The sequence below is a fragment of the Saccopteryx bilineata genome, chromosome 3 (genome assembly GCF_036850765.1).
Source record: "Saccopteryx bilineata isolate mSacBil1 chromosome 3, mSacBil1_pri_phased_curated, whole genome shotgun sequence".
In the NCBI taxonomy this organism is placed as follows: domain Eukaryota; kingdom Metazoa; phylum Chordata; class Mammalia; order Chiroptera; family Emballonuridae; genus Saccopteryx; species Saccopteryx bilineata.
This window is the reverse complement of record NC_089492.1, coordinates 196,293,694-196,308,009: the sequence shown is the minus strand read 5'-3', so window position 1 is coordinate 196,308,009 and position 14,316 is coordinate 196,293,694. Positions and strand designations below refer to the sequence as shown.

At 44.0% G+C, this 14,316-nt stretch overlaps 1 protein-coding gene across 4 annotated transcripts in view; it reads left to right on the top strand.

Moving 5' to 3' along the window:
* Positions 1–772: 772 nt before the first annotated feature.
* Positions 773–14,316, top strand: part of RIPK1 (receptor interacting serine/threonine kinase 1) — a 57,582-nt gene continuing 44,038 nt past the window's right edge. The window contains exon 1 of one of the 4 annotated variants that reach the window (XM_066268504.1): positions 773–1,614. The gene's annotated coding sequence lies outside the window, so the exon portion shown is untranslated. Of the gene's footprint in view, positions 1,863–1,975; positions 2,169–14,316 lie in introns of those variants that run through there. The other 3 variants (XM_066268503.1, XM_066268502.1, XM_066268505.1) reach the window with 3 other exon arrangements.

Below are 14,316 nucleotides of genomic sequence, written 5' to 3'. Positions count from 1 at the left end.
CCTCAGGGTCTCGAACCTGGGTCCTTCCGCATCCCAGTTCAACGCTCTATCCACTGTGCCACCGCCTGGTCAGGCCCTCCAACATTTTCTTGAATCTACTCCCACCATACTACAAAAACTTACATTACTGTGGTCCTTGACAATTTCCATATTACCAAATCCAATGGTGAATTCTCTGTTCATCTCTCTTGACATAGTAGCAGCATTTGGCACACCTGATCACTCTCTTAAGGATCCCCTGCCCCACCTGGTTTCCCTATTTTCCTTCATCTCATCAACCTCTAAACATAGCAGGACCTCAGTGTTCATTCCTCAGCCCTCTTTTCTATCTATAGTACATTTCCTCCCTTGATATCTTGCCTCATAGCTTTAAATACCATCCAAGTGTTCATGACATTCTAATTTACATTGTTAACCTGCACCCCTTCCTTAAACTTCATATTCATATAAACACCTGCCTACTTGACATCTCCACCTGGATGTTTAATAGACAACTCAACATTTTCAAACAGAATTCAATATTTTCACGAATTTGATATTGGCACTATTCAACTCTGCCCTTAAATTATGTTCAGAACAAAAACTTTCCAGTTATTTTATTCCCTACACCGTTTCTGATCTGTAAGCTAATCCTGTCACATCCACCTTCGTATTTTATTCAGAATCAGACAGTTCTTCCTTACTTCTATTGCTATCACTCTCATCCAAGCCATTCTCACCTTCTGGATTGTTGCAATAACCTCCAAACCTGCTTTGCTTTTGTTCCTTTGCAGTATATTTTCAACTCAGCAGCCAGCGCGAACATGCTTCTCTTCTGCACAAAACCCTCCAAAGATTCAATTCACAGTACAAAACCAAGATGTTAAGGGTCAACCATATTTTGCATAAGTCTTTTATCTGATATGTCTTTTGGAAATATTTTCTTTGTTTGTGGCTTCTCATGCACTTAACTGTACCTTTTTACAGGATGAAATCATGCGGTGTATATTATCTGCTTTTTGATACTGCACTCTAGTCCACACTTCCCATTTTGCTTGAGACTTCCCAATCACCACTTTTAAAAGGCTGCACAATTCATATTTCTTCCTCCACAGCCCCGCAGAGATTTTATTACCTTCAATCTACAGGTGAAGAGATACGAGAGAGCGGTCATTTGCCGGTGGGTCCAGGGCCGTGGAGCGCAGAGCTCAGACCCCACCCGGGGTAACCCACCAGGCGCTGTCCACTCGGCCGCGCTGCCTCGCCCCCTGACGGAGGTTTCTAGGACTCGGTAACCTTTCCTCTTCTCTCGGGGTCTCGCACACCGGTTTCCAACAGAGTACACCCGGAGCGCTCTGGCTGAGGCCCCGGGCCGGCGGGCCGTGGGGCGGGCGCTCTCCCTGTCTTCCTCCGCAGGGGAGGGGGTGGAGGCAGAGCGAGCAGTCCACGCCCCGCCGCCCGCCCTCAGGCTCACTCACTCGGCCCGCGGACGCCGTAGACTCCGGAACCGGCCCTGGCAGAGAGCGGTCCCTGCGGCGAGCGGCCCCGGCACCCACCCCCGCCACCAAGCGCGCGGTCCCCGTGGGCGACGGAGCGCGACCGCGCACAGCACGGCGAGGCCCGCGGGGCCGGGCGGTGAGCGCAGCACGGCAGGGCGGCCCCGGGCGGCCCCTGCGGCTGGTGTCCCCGAGTCCACGAGCCTTGCCCCTCGGCCGTCGTGCGGATCCGGCGCCCTGCCCTGGCCCGTCCTGCGAGGCTGCCGCGGCGTGAAAGGGGTTCCTGATACCCCCGCGAATTTTTCCCTCCTAGGCCTGGGGAAGTTTGCCGCAGAAACGAAAGTAAACAGCCTTCGGGTGCGTCTGCGCGGAGCAGTGGCGACGCCGGTTAGGTTTGCGGGGCGGCCTCGGGTCAGGGGGAGCTGGGCCGGCGAGTGGGCGGTGGGCGGTGCACGGCTCCCGCGGACGCGCGTGAGTGGCCTGGTAGGCGGTAGGCGGGACCCGCGGGGTCCAGGAAGTCCGGCTCTGGGTGCGCGCGCACTCTGGGAAGTAGGGCAGTGTTCGCCTCGCTCCCTCCGGCGCAGGAGGAGGAGGAGGCTGGAGGGGCTTGAACTCAATCTTCAAGTCCCCGAGATCTGTCCCCCGAAGGCTTCTGGCTTCACTGTTTCAAAGCGAGTCGGGAGGACATGTCAGGTAGTCTTCGAAGCCGCCACCAGAGCTCCCGGAAATGGGGCGCAGAGCCGCTGACAGCCGAGGCAGCCCTGCTACCTGCTCGCCCGGGCTGTGCTTGTGAGCTCGTCCGAGAGCGGACCCCGGTCGCGGCCGTGAGGACGCAGTGGCGTTGGGACAGACCTGTCGTTTTTGTTAATTTGGTAGGGGGACGGGTTTTCATAGCAGTTTCAGCGCGTCCCGGCCGGATGTGCGTTGCCGTAGGGCTGGGACTTCCCGACCATTCGGGGGACCTTTGGTTGCGCTCCCAAGGGCAGCGGGCTGCAAACCTACCCAGAGCGTTTCCACGTACTCCGACTGGGGCTGGCAAGAGGGTGGCCAGGGCCAGAAGCCACACTGATGAAGGGACGAATGTCATCACGGAGGGGGGGAGCTCCTCAGTGGTCAGTGGCATTTGCTTTTATCACGCGCTACAAACTCTCTTAAGGGTCTTGAAGATGATTGACTGCATCCTTCTAAGCCTGGGGTCTCCAAACTACAACCCGCGGATCCCATGCGGCCCCCTGAGGCCATTTATCCGGCCCGCTGCACTTCCGGAAGGGGCACCGTTTTCATTGGTGGTCAGTGAGAGGAGCATCCTGTGCTCCTGAAGTACTGTATGTGGCGGTGCCACAAAGCGCGGCATCGGTCACGTACAGTACTATTTCCAGTGACGCCAGACACAGCCTCTCGGCTCTGGAAAAGGGTCAAATGACGCATATCCAGTCTGGGGCTGCGGTGCCCCACATCACCAGAAGCAGTGTGAAATAACAGCAGGAGTAGGAAGAAAGGCAAAGCACTATAACCACTATTACACAGTACAATGGCTCCCATACTCCCCCAAATGTACAACAACATAATGGTCCCATAACCTCCCTTTGCCCAAAAGTCTCCCCCCACATTTCTACACACCATGTTTCCCCTATTATAAGACCTTATATTAATTTTACCCCCAAAAGACAGGGCTGTCTTATTTTTAGGAGGTGTCTTACAATAGGGGAAACTTGCAGCAGTGGGCTTCCCACAGAAGAGGTCCACCGCTGCTGCTGCTGCAGGTGTCCAGGACGCTGTATACACAGTGTTACAGGCTGGTCACCACCATCCTTGAATACAGCACTGGAGGCGGTGCTGGGCAAGGTGGCAAGTTTTCAAGTTGCCAAGTTAATAATGTGCACTGGCAGACCGTTTGTTGAGGGAGAATTTGTTAAAGAGTGTCTTCCTCCTGTTGCCAAAGAGATGTGTCCAGAAAAGGCAGACTTATTTAGTCCAGTTAGTCTTTCAGGATCTACAATTACACGAAGGAGTGAAGAAATGGGAGACAATTTGCATCAGCATTTGCAAAACTCCGCAAGAAAACTTTCCTATTTTTCCTTGGCACTAGACAAGAGCAATGATGTTCGTGATTCTGCACAACTTCTAATTTTCTTGGGGCGAATGACAATTTTGAAGTCACAGAAGAGCTTGCTGCACTGCAAAGCATCAAAGGAACAACTACAGGAGAGGATATCTATGAAAAGGTTTCCCAAACTGTGAAGGATTTGGAGCTGGACTGGGCTAAACTAGCCAGTGTGACAACTGATGGTGCTCCTAGCATGGTGGGGTCTAAGAAAGGAGTAATTGCTCGCATTAACCAGGAGATGGACAAACGTAACATTCACATCCAATAGCCATACACTGCCTCATCCACCAACAAGCGCTATGTAGTAAACCACTGAAGTGGGACTCTGTTATGAAAATTGTGGTATCTGGTGTTAACTTCATTAGAGCTAATGCACTAAACCACAGACAATTTCAGGAATTTCTGTCTGAGCTAAATGTTGCCCATGAAGATGTTCTGTACCACACAGAAGTCCGTTGGCTGAGTCCAGGGAGAGTTTTGAGACATTTCTATGACTTCCACAGATTACAGCTTTTATGCTTTCAAAAAACAAAGAAGTACCAGAGCTCAATGATGCAGAATGGAAATGGCACCTTGCCTTTCTGACAGATGTAACAGAGCTACTCAACAGTTTCAATGTGCAACTTCGAGGAAAAGGGAAGCTCATCTGTGATATGCAATCACATGTAAAAAAGCATTTGAAGTAAAACTAGGCCTCCTTATCAAACAAGTGGAGGAGGAAAATTTCTGCCATCTCCCCTTAACTCAAAATCTGTTAGCGGAAAAACCCTTGATTGCATTCCCAAAAGAAACATGTGGATTCACTGGAAAAGTTGCAAAAGGAGTTCCAATTCAGATTTAAAGAGCTTCATCTCCATGAACAGGACATACAGCTTTTCTGTAACCCATTTTCTATTGACATTGAAAATGTGGATACAATTTACCAAATGGAACTGGCTGAACTGCAGAATTGTGAGTCTCTGAAAGACGCATTCAAGTCAAGCAGTTTGCCTAATTTCTATGCATCTCTCCCTTCTGAGACATATCCTAATCTCAGGAACCATGCACTCAAAATGGCAACCATCTTTGGCAGCACTTATGTCTGTGAACAGACTTTTTCCAGAATGAAACATCTGAAATCTCCAACCAGATCTAGACTAACTGATGCACACTTGCATCACTTGTTACGGCTAGCAGTGACAAATATGGAACCGGACATTGACCATCTCATTAGCCAAAAGCAGGCCCATAGTTCCCATTAAAATACTGGTCAGTTTGTTGATTTAAATTTACTTGTTTTCTATTTTAATATTGTATTTGTTCCTGTTTTGGTTTTTTACTTTAAAATAAGATATGTGCAGTGTGCATAGGAATTTGTTCATAGTTTTTTTTTATAGTCTGGCCCTCCAACAGTCTGAGGGACAGTGAACTGGCCCCTGTGTAAAAAGTTTGGGGACCTCTGTTCTAAGCATTTGACAAAAACCCACAAGGGGAGGATATGTGTGTGTGCACGTGCGCCCTGCCGGAAATGGGGGGTGTTCCCGTTGTGTCTTTTTTTTTTTAGAAAATTAAGTTTACAGGGTGACATTGATCAATAAGAGTGCATAGGTTTCAGATAGCATTTGAACTGTTAACTGAGAGTTGTATACCCATCACCCAAAGTATATAAAATCATTTTCTGTCACCTTATATTTGTCCCTCTTTACACACCACCACGTCTTTGTGTCTTGTTGATGACTTGTCTCCTTTTTGCCCAGAACTCTTGTGTTTGGACAGAGCCTAAGGCTGTTACAGTCCTCTAACTTTGCCAAAGTCCTTTCTTCCCCACTTGAAGAAATAAAGGCTCTGAGTGACCTTTAGAATATAGAGCATTTGATTTGCATTATGTAACCATCTGGTTGGTGCTAAAGTACGGAGGAAATTGTGGTTGATTAGAAATGTGGGGGAAAAAAAAAAAAGGCCCTGGCCGGTTGGCTCAGCGGTAGAGTGTTGGCCTGGCGTGCGGGGGACCCGGGGTTCAATTCCTGGCCAGGGCACATAGGAGAAGCGCCCATTTGCTTCTCCACACACCCCCCCCCTTCCTCTCTGCCTCTCTCTTCCCCTCCCGCAGCCAAGGCTCCATTGGAGCAAAGATGGCCCAGGCGCTGGGGATGGCTCCTTGGCCTCTGCCCCAGGCGCTAGAGTGGCTCTGGTTGCGGCAGAGCCACGCCCTGGAGGGGCAGAGCATCGCCCCTGGTGGGCGTGCAGGGTGGATCCCGGTCGGGCGCATGCGGGAGTCTGTCTGACTCTCTCTCCCCGTTTCCAGCTTCAGAAAAATACAAAAAAGAAATGTGAAAAATTGTAGCTCTTCTAAACACAAAGTGACAATTAAGTTGGTTCACAATTTATGGCGTATCCTCATTTTCATTATTACTGATGAAACCATAATAACAATTACTTTCATTTTTTTCAGTCTGTACTGTGTCGACCACTAGAGAGTTGTTCAACTTTCAAGATTGTCAATTTTAATAAGAATTAAAAAATTTTTTTAAATAGCAACTTCCAAAATAGCAGACTATTGTATAGTATGTTACTGCCACCAATATGATCTGGGAATTTGAAAAATATACCTTCTCATGCTTTGGTTGGATATTATACTCTGGAAAAAATGATTGTATTAACCTGTAGAATATTGATTTTGAACCATATATTTTCATGTTTTTAAAATGTAGTCTATATATCCCCCATGTTTCTGATTGTGATATACTCATTTAATATAGATGAGCAGGACTATAATATTAGGTCTTTGTATATGATTTTAACAGATTATTGTTTGCTATCTAAACCTTGAAGTTATATGTGTTAGTGAATTAATAGTGGAAGTTTGAATAAGAGACAAAGGTTTAGTTCCCTGATCTGCCACTTTAGGTGAATCATTTAGCTCCCAATTTAGTTTATTTATTTGTAAATTGGAATGATGAGACTAAAACTATTTCAGGAGACCATAATTTGTTAATGTACATGATAATGTGGTTAAACTCATTTGGTCTAGTCTTCATTTATCTTTTGGCTCTTCCTTACTTAAGGCTTTTCTGGGCAAAGCATCAAGCTGTATAACAAAAAAACTTGAAAGAAGTCAAAGTTAGATAATGTGAGTAAAATCAGAGTCCTATAAAAGTGAAACTAAGAGACATTGATAAGAGTGTGGTGGTTATGGAGGGGAGGAGGGGGGAATGGGAGAGGGAAAGGGGGAGGGGGAGGGGCACAAAGAAAACAAGATAGAAGGTGACAGAGGACAATCTGACTTTGGGTGATGGGTATGCAACATAATTGAACGACAAGATAACCTGGACTTGTTATCTTTGAATATATGTATCCTGATCTATTGATGTCACCCCATTAAAAAAATAAAATTATAATAAAAAATTAAAAAAAGGAAAAAAAAAGAAAAAAAAGCAGAGTCCTATTAGCAGGGAAAATGGGGGTTGAGAGGCATGGCTGGGTAATAATAGGTAGGCAACCAGCATTTTTTGTCAGATTCATTATGGTCATGTTGAATTGGAAAAATGGTTCTCTACCACTGAAAGTAAATATGAATATTTTTAAAGCTTTTAAAAACTTTTATTGAAGTATAACAGATACAGAGAAACTGTATAGATCATAACGATACAACTCTATGTAGTATCACAAAGTGAACATTACCCAGATTAAGAAAGAGAACACTGGCTCTGGCTGGTTGGCTCAGTGAATAGAGTGTCTGCTGCGCATGCATATGTCCTGGGTTCAATCCCTGGGCAGGGTACACAGGAGAGCGACCATGTACTTCTCTCCCCCTTCTCTCCTTCTTCTCGTCCGGTAGCCAATAGCTCGATGGTTCAAACATGGCCCCAGGCGCTGAGGATAGCTCAGTTGGTCTGAGAGTCAGCTTCAAGTGCTGAGGATAGCTTGGGTTGATTAGAGCATTGGACCCAGACAGAGGTTGCCAGTTGGATCCCCATTGGAGCTTATGCGGGAGTCTGTCTCACTATCTCCTCTTCTCTCACTTAAGAAAAGAGAGAAAGAGAACAGTGCTGTCACTCCTGAAATCCCCTATGCCTCCTCTCATCATTACCTCCTGCCTCCCATTTAATAGTAGCCACTACTCAGACTAATATCATAAATTAATTCTGCCTGTTTGGGGGTATTTATTGTTTTTTTGTATTACCCTGGTTTTATTGAGGTGTAACTGACAAACATAATTGAATGTAGATCTGAATTTTTTGTGTGTGACAAACAGAGAGGGACAGATAGGGACAGAAAGACAGGAAGGGAGAGAGATGAGAAGCATCAATTCATAATTGCAGCACCTTAGTTGTTTATTGACTGCTTTCTCATATGTGCCTTGACCAGGAGCCTACAGCAGATTGAATGACCCCTTGCTCAAGCTGATGAGCCTTGCTCAAACCAGATGAGCCCGCACTCAAGTCAGTGACCTCAGGGTTTCAACCTGAGTCCTCCACATCCCAGTCTGACGCTCTATCCACTGCGCCACCACCTGGTCAGGCTAGATCTAAAATTTTTGATGTATAGACTCACCTAGCCTTACAGAATTGTGAAATTTCTCAGAATTTTAATTAATTTCAGTGGAAAAAAATTGCTTCTCTGAGTCCCTGAATTAATATCCATTTATCCCATTAAAATGAACACATTTAGTTGAAGTTAGATATCATAACATGATAAAACAGACCAGTGTACTTTCATTGATTACTGTGTAATGTGGCTTTCTCATGTGGTTTCTACCTGCCTACATTCAGAGTTTTTGTGACTCTTAGGTAGCTAAACTACAAACAAGGTCTTCCTAAGATACTCAGTGCTTATAAAGTTGAATTGTTCATAAGGAGAATGGGAGGGGGGGACAAAAAACCAAAATAACTAATTGGAAGCAATGGAAAAGAGGCATAATATTAAGAAAGATCAGACTAAACCTGCAAACTGCAAGACTGTAATAAGGCAAACTGACTTGGACAGGAACTGAGCTCACAAAGTGCAACAGACCCACCTGGAGGCCTTCACCTGAGCTCCACCATGCTTGCAGGAGGTGCTTCAGATCTTAGTTGGGCTTAGCAAATTTGAGGAGGCAAGGAGAGATATGAAATAGAACTCATAAAGCTGAAGTTTTATACCCAAATAGGTATATTGCAGGGCGTGGTTGTTAATCCTGTTTTTTTTTTCCCGAGTATTTTTTTTAAATGTTTTTAAACAGTTACATATAACATCATTTTTGAAACCTGCTAGATGTATTCACAGTACGGATGGGCCATAACTTACTCTTTCCTCTGGGTATATAAACTGTTCTGTATGTTTTTGTTTTTTGTAATGTTCTGGGAACATCCTTGTACATACATAATCTTTATCAGCATCCCTGATTTAATTCCTCAGAACAAAGAACTTCTGAATGAAGGAATTATTTCCTTTGAAAATAAATTTTATTATAAATGTAATTTATGTTTATTGTAGAAAATTTGTAAAATCTAACAAAAGTGTAAAGAAGAAAGTAAAAATTATCTTGCCATCCAGATATAGTCCCTGCTAACATTTTGATAACTTTTATTATGTCTTTTGTTTTACTTGTACATACGTATATCTGACTTACAGACTATACTTTTCCATGGCCATATAATATACCATTTTACATATGTACTATAAAGTTCATCGAACTGTCCTTTATTTGGGGACAATTAAATAGTTCTTTTAAAAAAATATATTGTCCATTTAATGATCAACTGCCATGTGTCAGGTTCTGTGCTAGGCACTGGAGACAGTGTGCAAGTTTCCTGCTTCTGTGAGCTTAATTAGAAGTAACTTTGAAGTTACAACTGTCTTAACTGTTTTAATGGTCTGGAAGAACAGGGTGCTGTGAAAATGTCTAATGAGCAAACTTAGGATAGTTTCCCTGAAGATATGTCCAAGGCTGATGATACCTGAAGGACAAGCAGCACCTAGCCAGGACACAGGAGACAAATGTACCCTAAAACAGTGGTTTTCAACCTTTTTATACTTGGGGACCAGTGAACATAGAATTTTTTCGGGAAACACCAAGACAGAAATCACCAGGAGCATAAGCGAATTTGATTAAGTTCACTGGGCAGTAATCTTTATACAACATCAGGGTGGTTAGCTTTCTCTTGGACACTGGCACAAAATTTCTAGGACTGGCGGTTGAAAGACACTTCCATAAAGGGGTTGCAGGGGAAGAGTAGGGTAAATCACCCTAATAAGATGGGTTCATTTCTCACCCTGCATTCCCAGAAGGATTGGTCAGTGGAGAACTGCGGAGCAGAGTGATCCCAGCACACTGCGTCCTCAGAGCCTAGCAAAATGGGACACAGGCCGATGAGTGTGGGCAGTGGGTCCAGGCTAGCCAGAGCCATAAAGCAGGCAACAAAGGTGTTTTCAGATATTTTTTCTCATATAATCCTTACAGGTCCTATGAGACAGTCATTATTTCCTTTTGCAAATGAGAAAATTCAGACATATGTAAAGTACTCAAGTAACGGGGCTAATAAATTACAGAGCTAGAGTTCATACAAGAGAGAAGCTTATACAGGGGGTCCTTGGGTTATGACACAGTTCCATTCTTACAACACTGACATAACCCTAATTTTGGTGTGAGTCAAAACACACCTTAGCCTAAGTCACTTACCTATCCTAACACAGTTGTAAAGTCATAATCTAGAACGTAAAAACACAACTAAGCCACAGAAAAAATACTGTGTATTCTTCCACGTGTGCAACCAAACTAGTTTGCCCACATCCGTAAGTACGATGCCAACGGCTTAAGCCAAAACATACCTCAATTTCTTTAAGATTTTATGAAAGCGAGCATCGTAAACTCGAAGTGTTGTATGTCGAGACTGTCAGAACCTAACGACTACCTGTTCTTTTTCTTCCGTCCTGTGGCTTCCACTATCTCACTTTCAATGCTGCCGCCACCCCCACCCCCCACCCCCATGTCCCCTCAGTCTTCGTGTTCTTTATGTGGGCAGCCTCCTCCCACTCCGCCCCACAGATGTGTTACTTTGCTGAGGGTACTTCCTCCTGTTTGGCAGCACCTCATGTCACGGGAATGTGGTCCATAGTGTCCTCCTCTGTTCTGATATGTGCATGTGGTCAGGATGGCAGAGCCCACGCGAAGCCTGTGTGTGAGGTGTACGGTTGGCTATCTGAGCCCAACTGCTGCAGGCCACTGCAAGAGACCACCGTCAGCCTAGCTAGCCATTTTCAGAAACCCTTCTAAGTACTTTACATTTTTTTATTTATTTTTTATTTTATTCATTTTTTATTTTTTCTTTTTTCTTTTTTCTTTTTTCTTTTTTTTTTTTTTCATTTTTCTGAAGCTGGAAACAGGGAGAGACAGTCAGACAGACTCCCGCATGCGCCCGACCAGGATCCACCCGGCACGCCCACCAGGGGCGACGCTCTGCCCACCAGGGGGCGATGCTCTGCCCATCCTGGGCGTCGCCATGTTGCGACCAGAGCCACTCTAGCGCCTGAGTCAGAGGCCACAGAGCCATCCCCTGCGCCCGGGCCATCTTTGCTCCAATGGAGCCTTGGCTGCAGGAGGGGAAGAGATAGACATAGAGGAAAGCGCGGCGGAGGGGTGGAGAAGCAAATGGGCTCTTCCCCCGTGTGCCCTGGCCGGGAATCGAACCCGGGTTATTCATTTTTTTAGAGAGGAGAGAGAGAGGGAGAGAGAGAGACAGACAGAGAGAGAAGGGGGGAGGAGCTGGAAGCATCAACTCCCATATGTGCCTTGACCAGGCAAGCCCAGGATTTTGAACCGGCGACCTCAGCATTTCCAGGTCGATGCTTTATCCACTGCGCCACCACAGGTCAGGCCACTTTACATTTTTTTAAACTGCCTCTCCCCAACATTTTATTATAAAAAACTTCAAAATGCAAAGTTAAAAACTTTTTACCACCTGTTTCATTTTACTCTGCTTGCTTTATCATATAGCCATCCACCATTTATCTCTTTACCCACCAGTTGTCTGCAGAGTAGGTCTGCTTATACTGATATACGTCCCCCTAAATATTTCAGCATGCATACCACTAACTAGAGTTCAGTCAGTTTACAGATTTTTCGTTAGATGTAGAATTTGCCTGCAGTTCTTCAGTATTATTACCTACTGAGTATTGACAAATGTTTTTCCTTTATAATCCTATCCCGCCCTATTGAGATGCTAGAACATTACCTTCACCCCAGAAAGCAGCATCCCCCATACTTCATCGCACTCAGTCCTTACCCTGTCCTTGGACAACCAGTGTTCCTTTAACAATACAGATGAGTTTGACTGTTGGAGAACTTCATATAAATGGAGCTACATAATATATATTCCTTTGCATAAGGCTCATTTTACTCAGCACAGTGTTTTTGTGACTCATTCACATTGTTGTGTATATTAGTTCATTTCTTTTTATTGCTGGATAGTATTTAATTGCACGATTGACTATATCACAGAGTTATTTTTTTTTAATCCATTCTCTTATTGATGGATAACTGTTTCCAGTTTGGGGTTATTGTGATACAGCTACTATAAACATTGTACAAGTCTTTTGGGACATTCATTTTCATTTCTCTTGGGATTGGAATTGTTGGGTCATAGTGTAGGTCAGTGGTTCTCAAACTTTCTGAAGTTCGGGTGCATTTAAAATCTTATGAATAATTGTAGGTGCGCTATATACAAATTTCTGAGAAATATGGTACAATAATTAAGTCAAATATTAAAGAAAAATAATATAAAGTCCAAGCGTGCTTTTATGATAATTAAACGAAATAAATACGACAAAATTAAATTTATTCTGACATTAAAAAACATTTTTATGTTGCTTTTTTTTTTTTTTTTTTTGGTATTTCTCTGAAGCTGGAAACGGGGAGAGACAGTTAGACTCCCGCATGCGCCTGACCGGGATCCACCTGGCACGCCCACCAGGGGGCGATGCTCTGCTCACCAGGGGGCGATGCTCTGCCCCTCCGGAGCATCGCTCTGTTGCGACCAGAGCCACTCTAGCGCCTGGGGCAGAGGCCAAGGAGCCATCCCCAGCGCCCGGACCATCTTTGCTCCAATGGAGCCTCGGCTGTGGGAGGGGAAGAGAGAGACAGAGAGGAAGGAGAGGGGGAAGGGTGGAGAAGCAGATGGGCCTATGTTGCATTTTTTGAGATATGATTTTTAGAATTCATAAGAAAGGGGTTAAAAATAAAAAATGACAAAAAAGTTATCTTTTTATATATAATATATAGATACATTCTTAATAAGATTTAGTCAATTCGGCAGGTCTCGGCACAAATGTGTTAAGCTTTTTAATTCTTGTGTTTATGAGAAACATGAGCCTGATATGTCGTAGCAATTTCTTCAATGTTTGGGCATCTATTTGAAAGGTAAACTCTCCTTTCCTCGTCAATACATTGAAGAATTCCTCTCTTTTTACTCTTAATTGTGTTGAGAGTAGAAAAATCCTAATTCACATAAATAGGGTGTTGAAAATTGTAGTAAAATGTTCAAAGCTTTTTTAGATATTGCCACATATTCTTCTTTTATAGAAATCCAAAAGGCTTCAAGAGACAATTCCTTATGTTTAATCATCAATCCACGATCAGTGGATGTAGCTGCCAGTTCTTCTTCTGTTAATGTTAAACCAAAATCACTTGAAGCTTCCATGAATGGGTTTCTAATCCAGTCATATTGTTCAGTGTTAAGTGATGGAAAATGCTATAAATTAAATTCTGCCCATCAGCCTTCAAGTCCTATTTTATTTACACTTAACTTTTGCTCACTTCCAGAATCGGATTTTTCAATACCATGCTTCTTTTTGAGAAATCAACCCATTTTATTTGGGTGTATTTATCTAAAAATAATATAATGATATGTTAATCATAAATATAATAATGTGTTAACAAAAAGAGTGATATTTCCATAATAAAATGGTATAATAGAGTAACTATATTTATTTTTACATCTGGCACATGCCGCAAACCAGCGCAGCTAGTAATTCCAGGTCCCAAGTGGGAACGGTGTGGAATTAAGAAAATACAGGGGCGGGAGGGCCCTGTAATTGCTGCTGGTAAGAACAAAGCGTGCCCCAAAACTGCATCTTACTTTATTTATAGGGCAAAGTGGGCCATTAGCAAATCAATGAGATCTTTGATCATGTTTTCCAGGAAACCCAAGAATTTTACGAAGTGCAAAAAACCCCCACCTTACAGCCTTACCTGTGGTGGCGCAGTGGATAAAGCGTTGACCTGGAAATGCTGAGGTCGCCGGTTCAAAACCCTGGGCTTGCCTGGTCAAGGCACATATGGGAGTTGATGCTTCCAGCTCCTCCCCCCTTCTCTCTGTCTCTCTCTCCTCTCTCTCCTCCCTCCCTCCCTCTCTCTCTTTCTCTCTCCTCTCTAAAAATGAATAAATTAAAAAAAATTTAAAAAAATTAAAAAGAAAAAAATAGTTTAAAAAAATTAAAAAAAAACAACAAAAAGAAAAACCCCACCATACATATCATCTTAACTTTACATCAAACAAAGGATAGAAGAAACTTACCTCCAGTCTTTCTGGGGAACATGGGGGGGGGGTAGTATAAACAATCCAGCACCACAGCTTAACAGCCTTTTGCACCCTAATCAGGCAAGTGAGGTGGGGAGTTGGGCAGACTGTCAGCTTACAGCCAATTCCCCACACCTCTGTCCCCCCAAAATCTAAATTCCAAAAACCCTGTTGGTGTTTTGGTTCCCAACAGGCACAT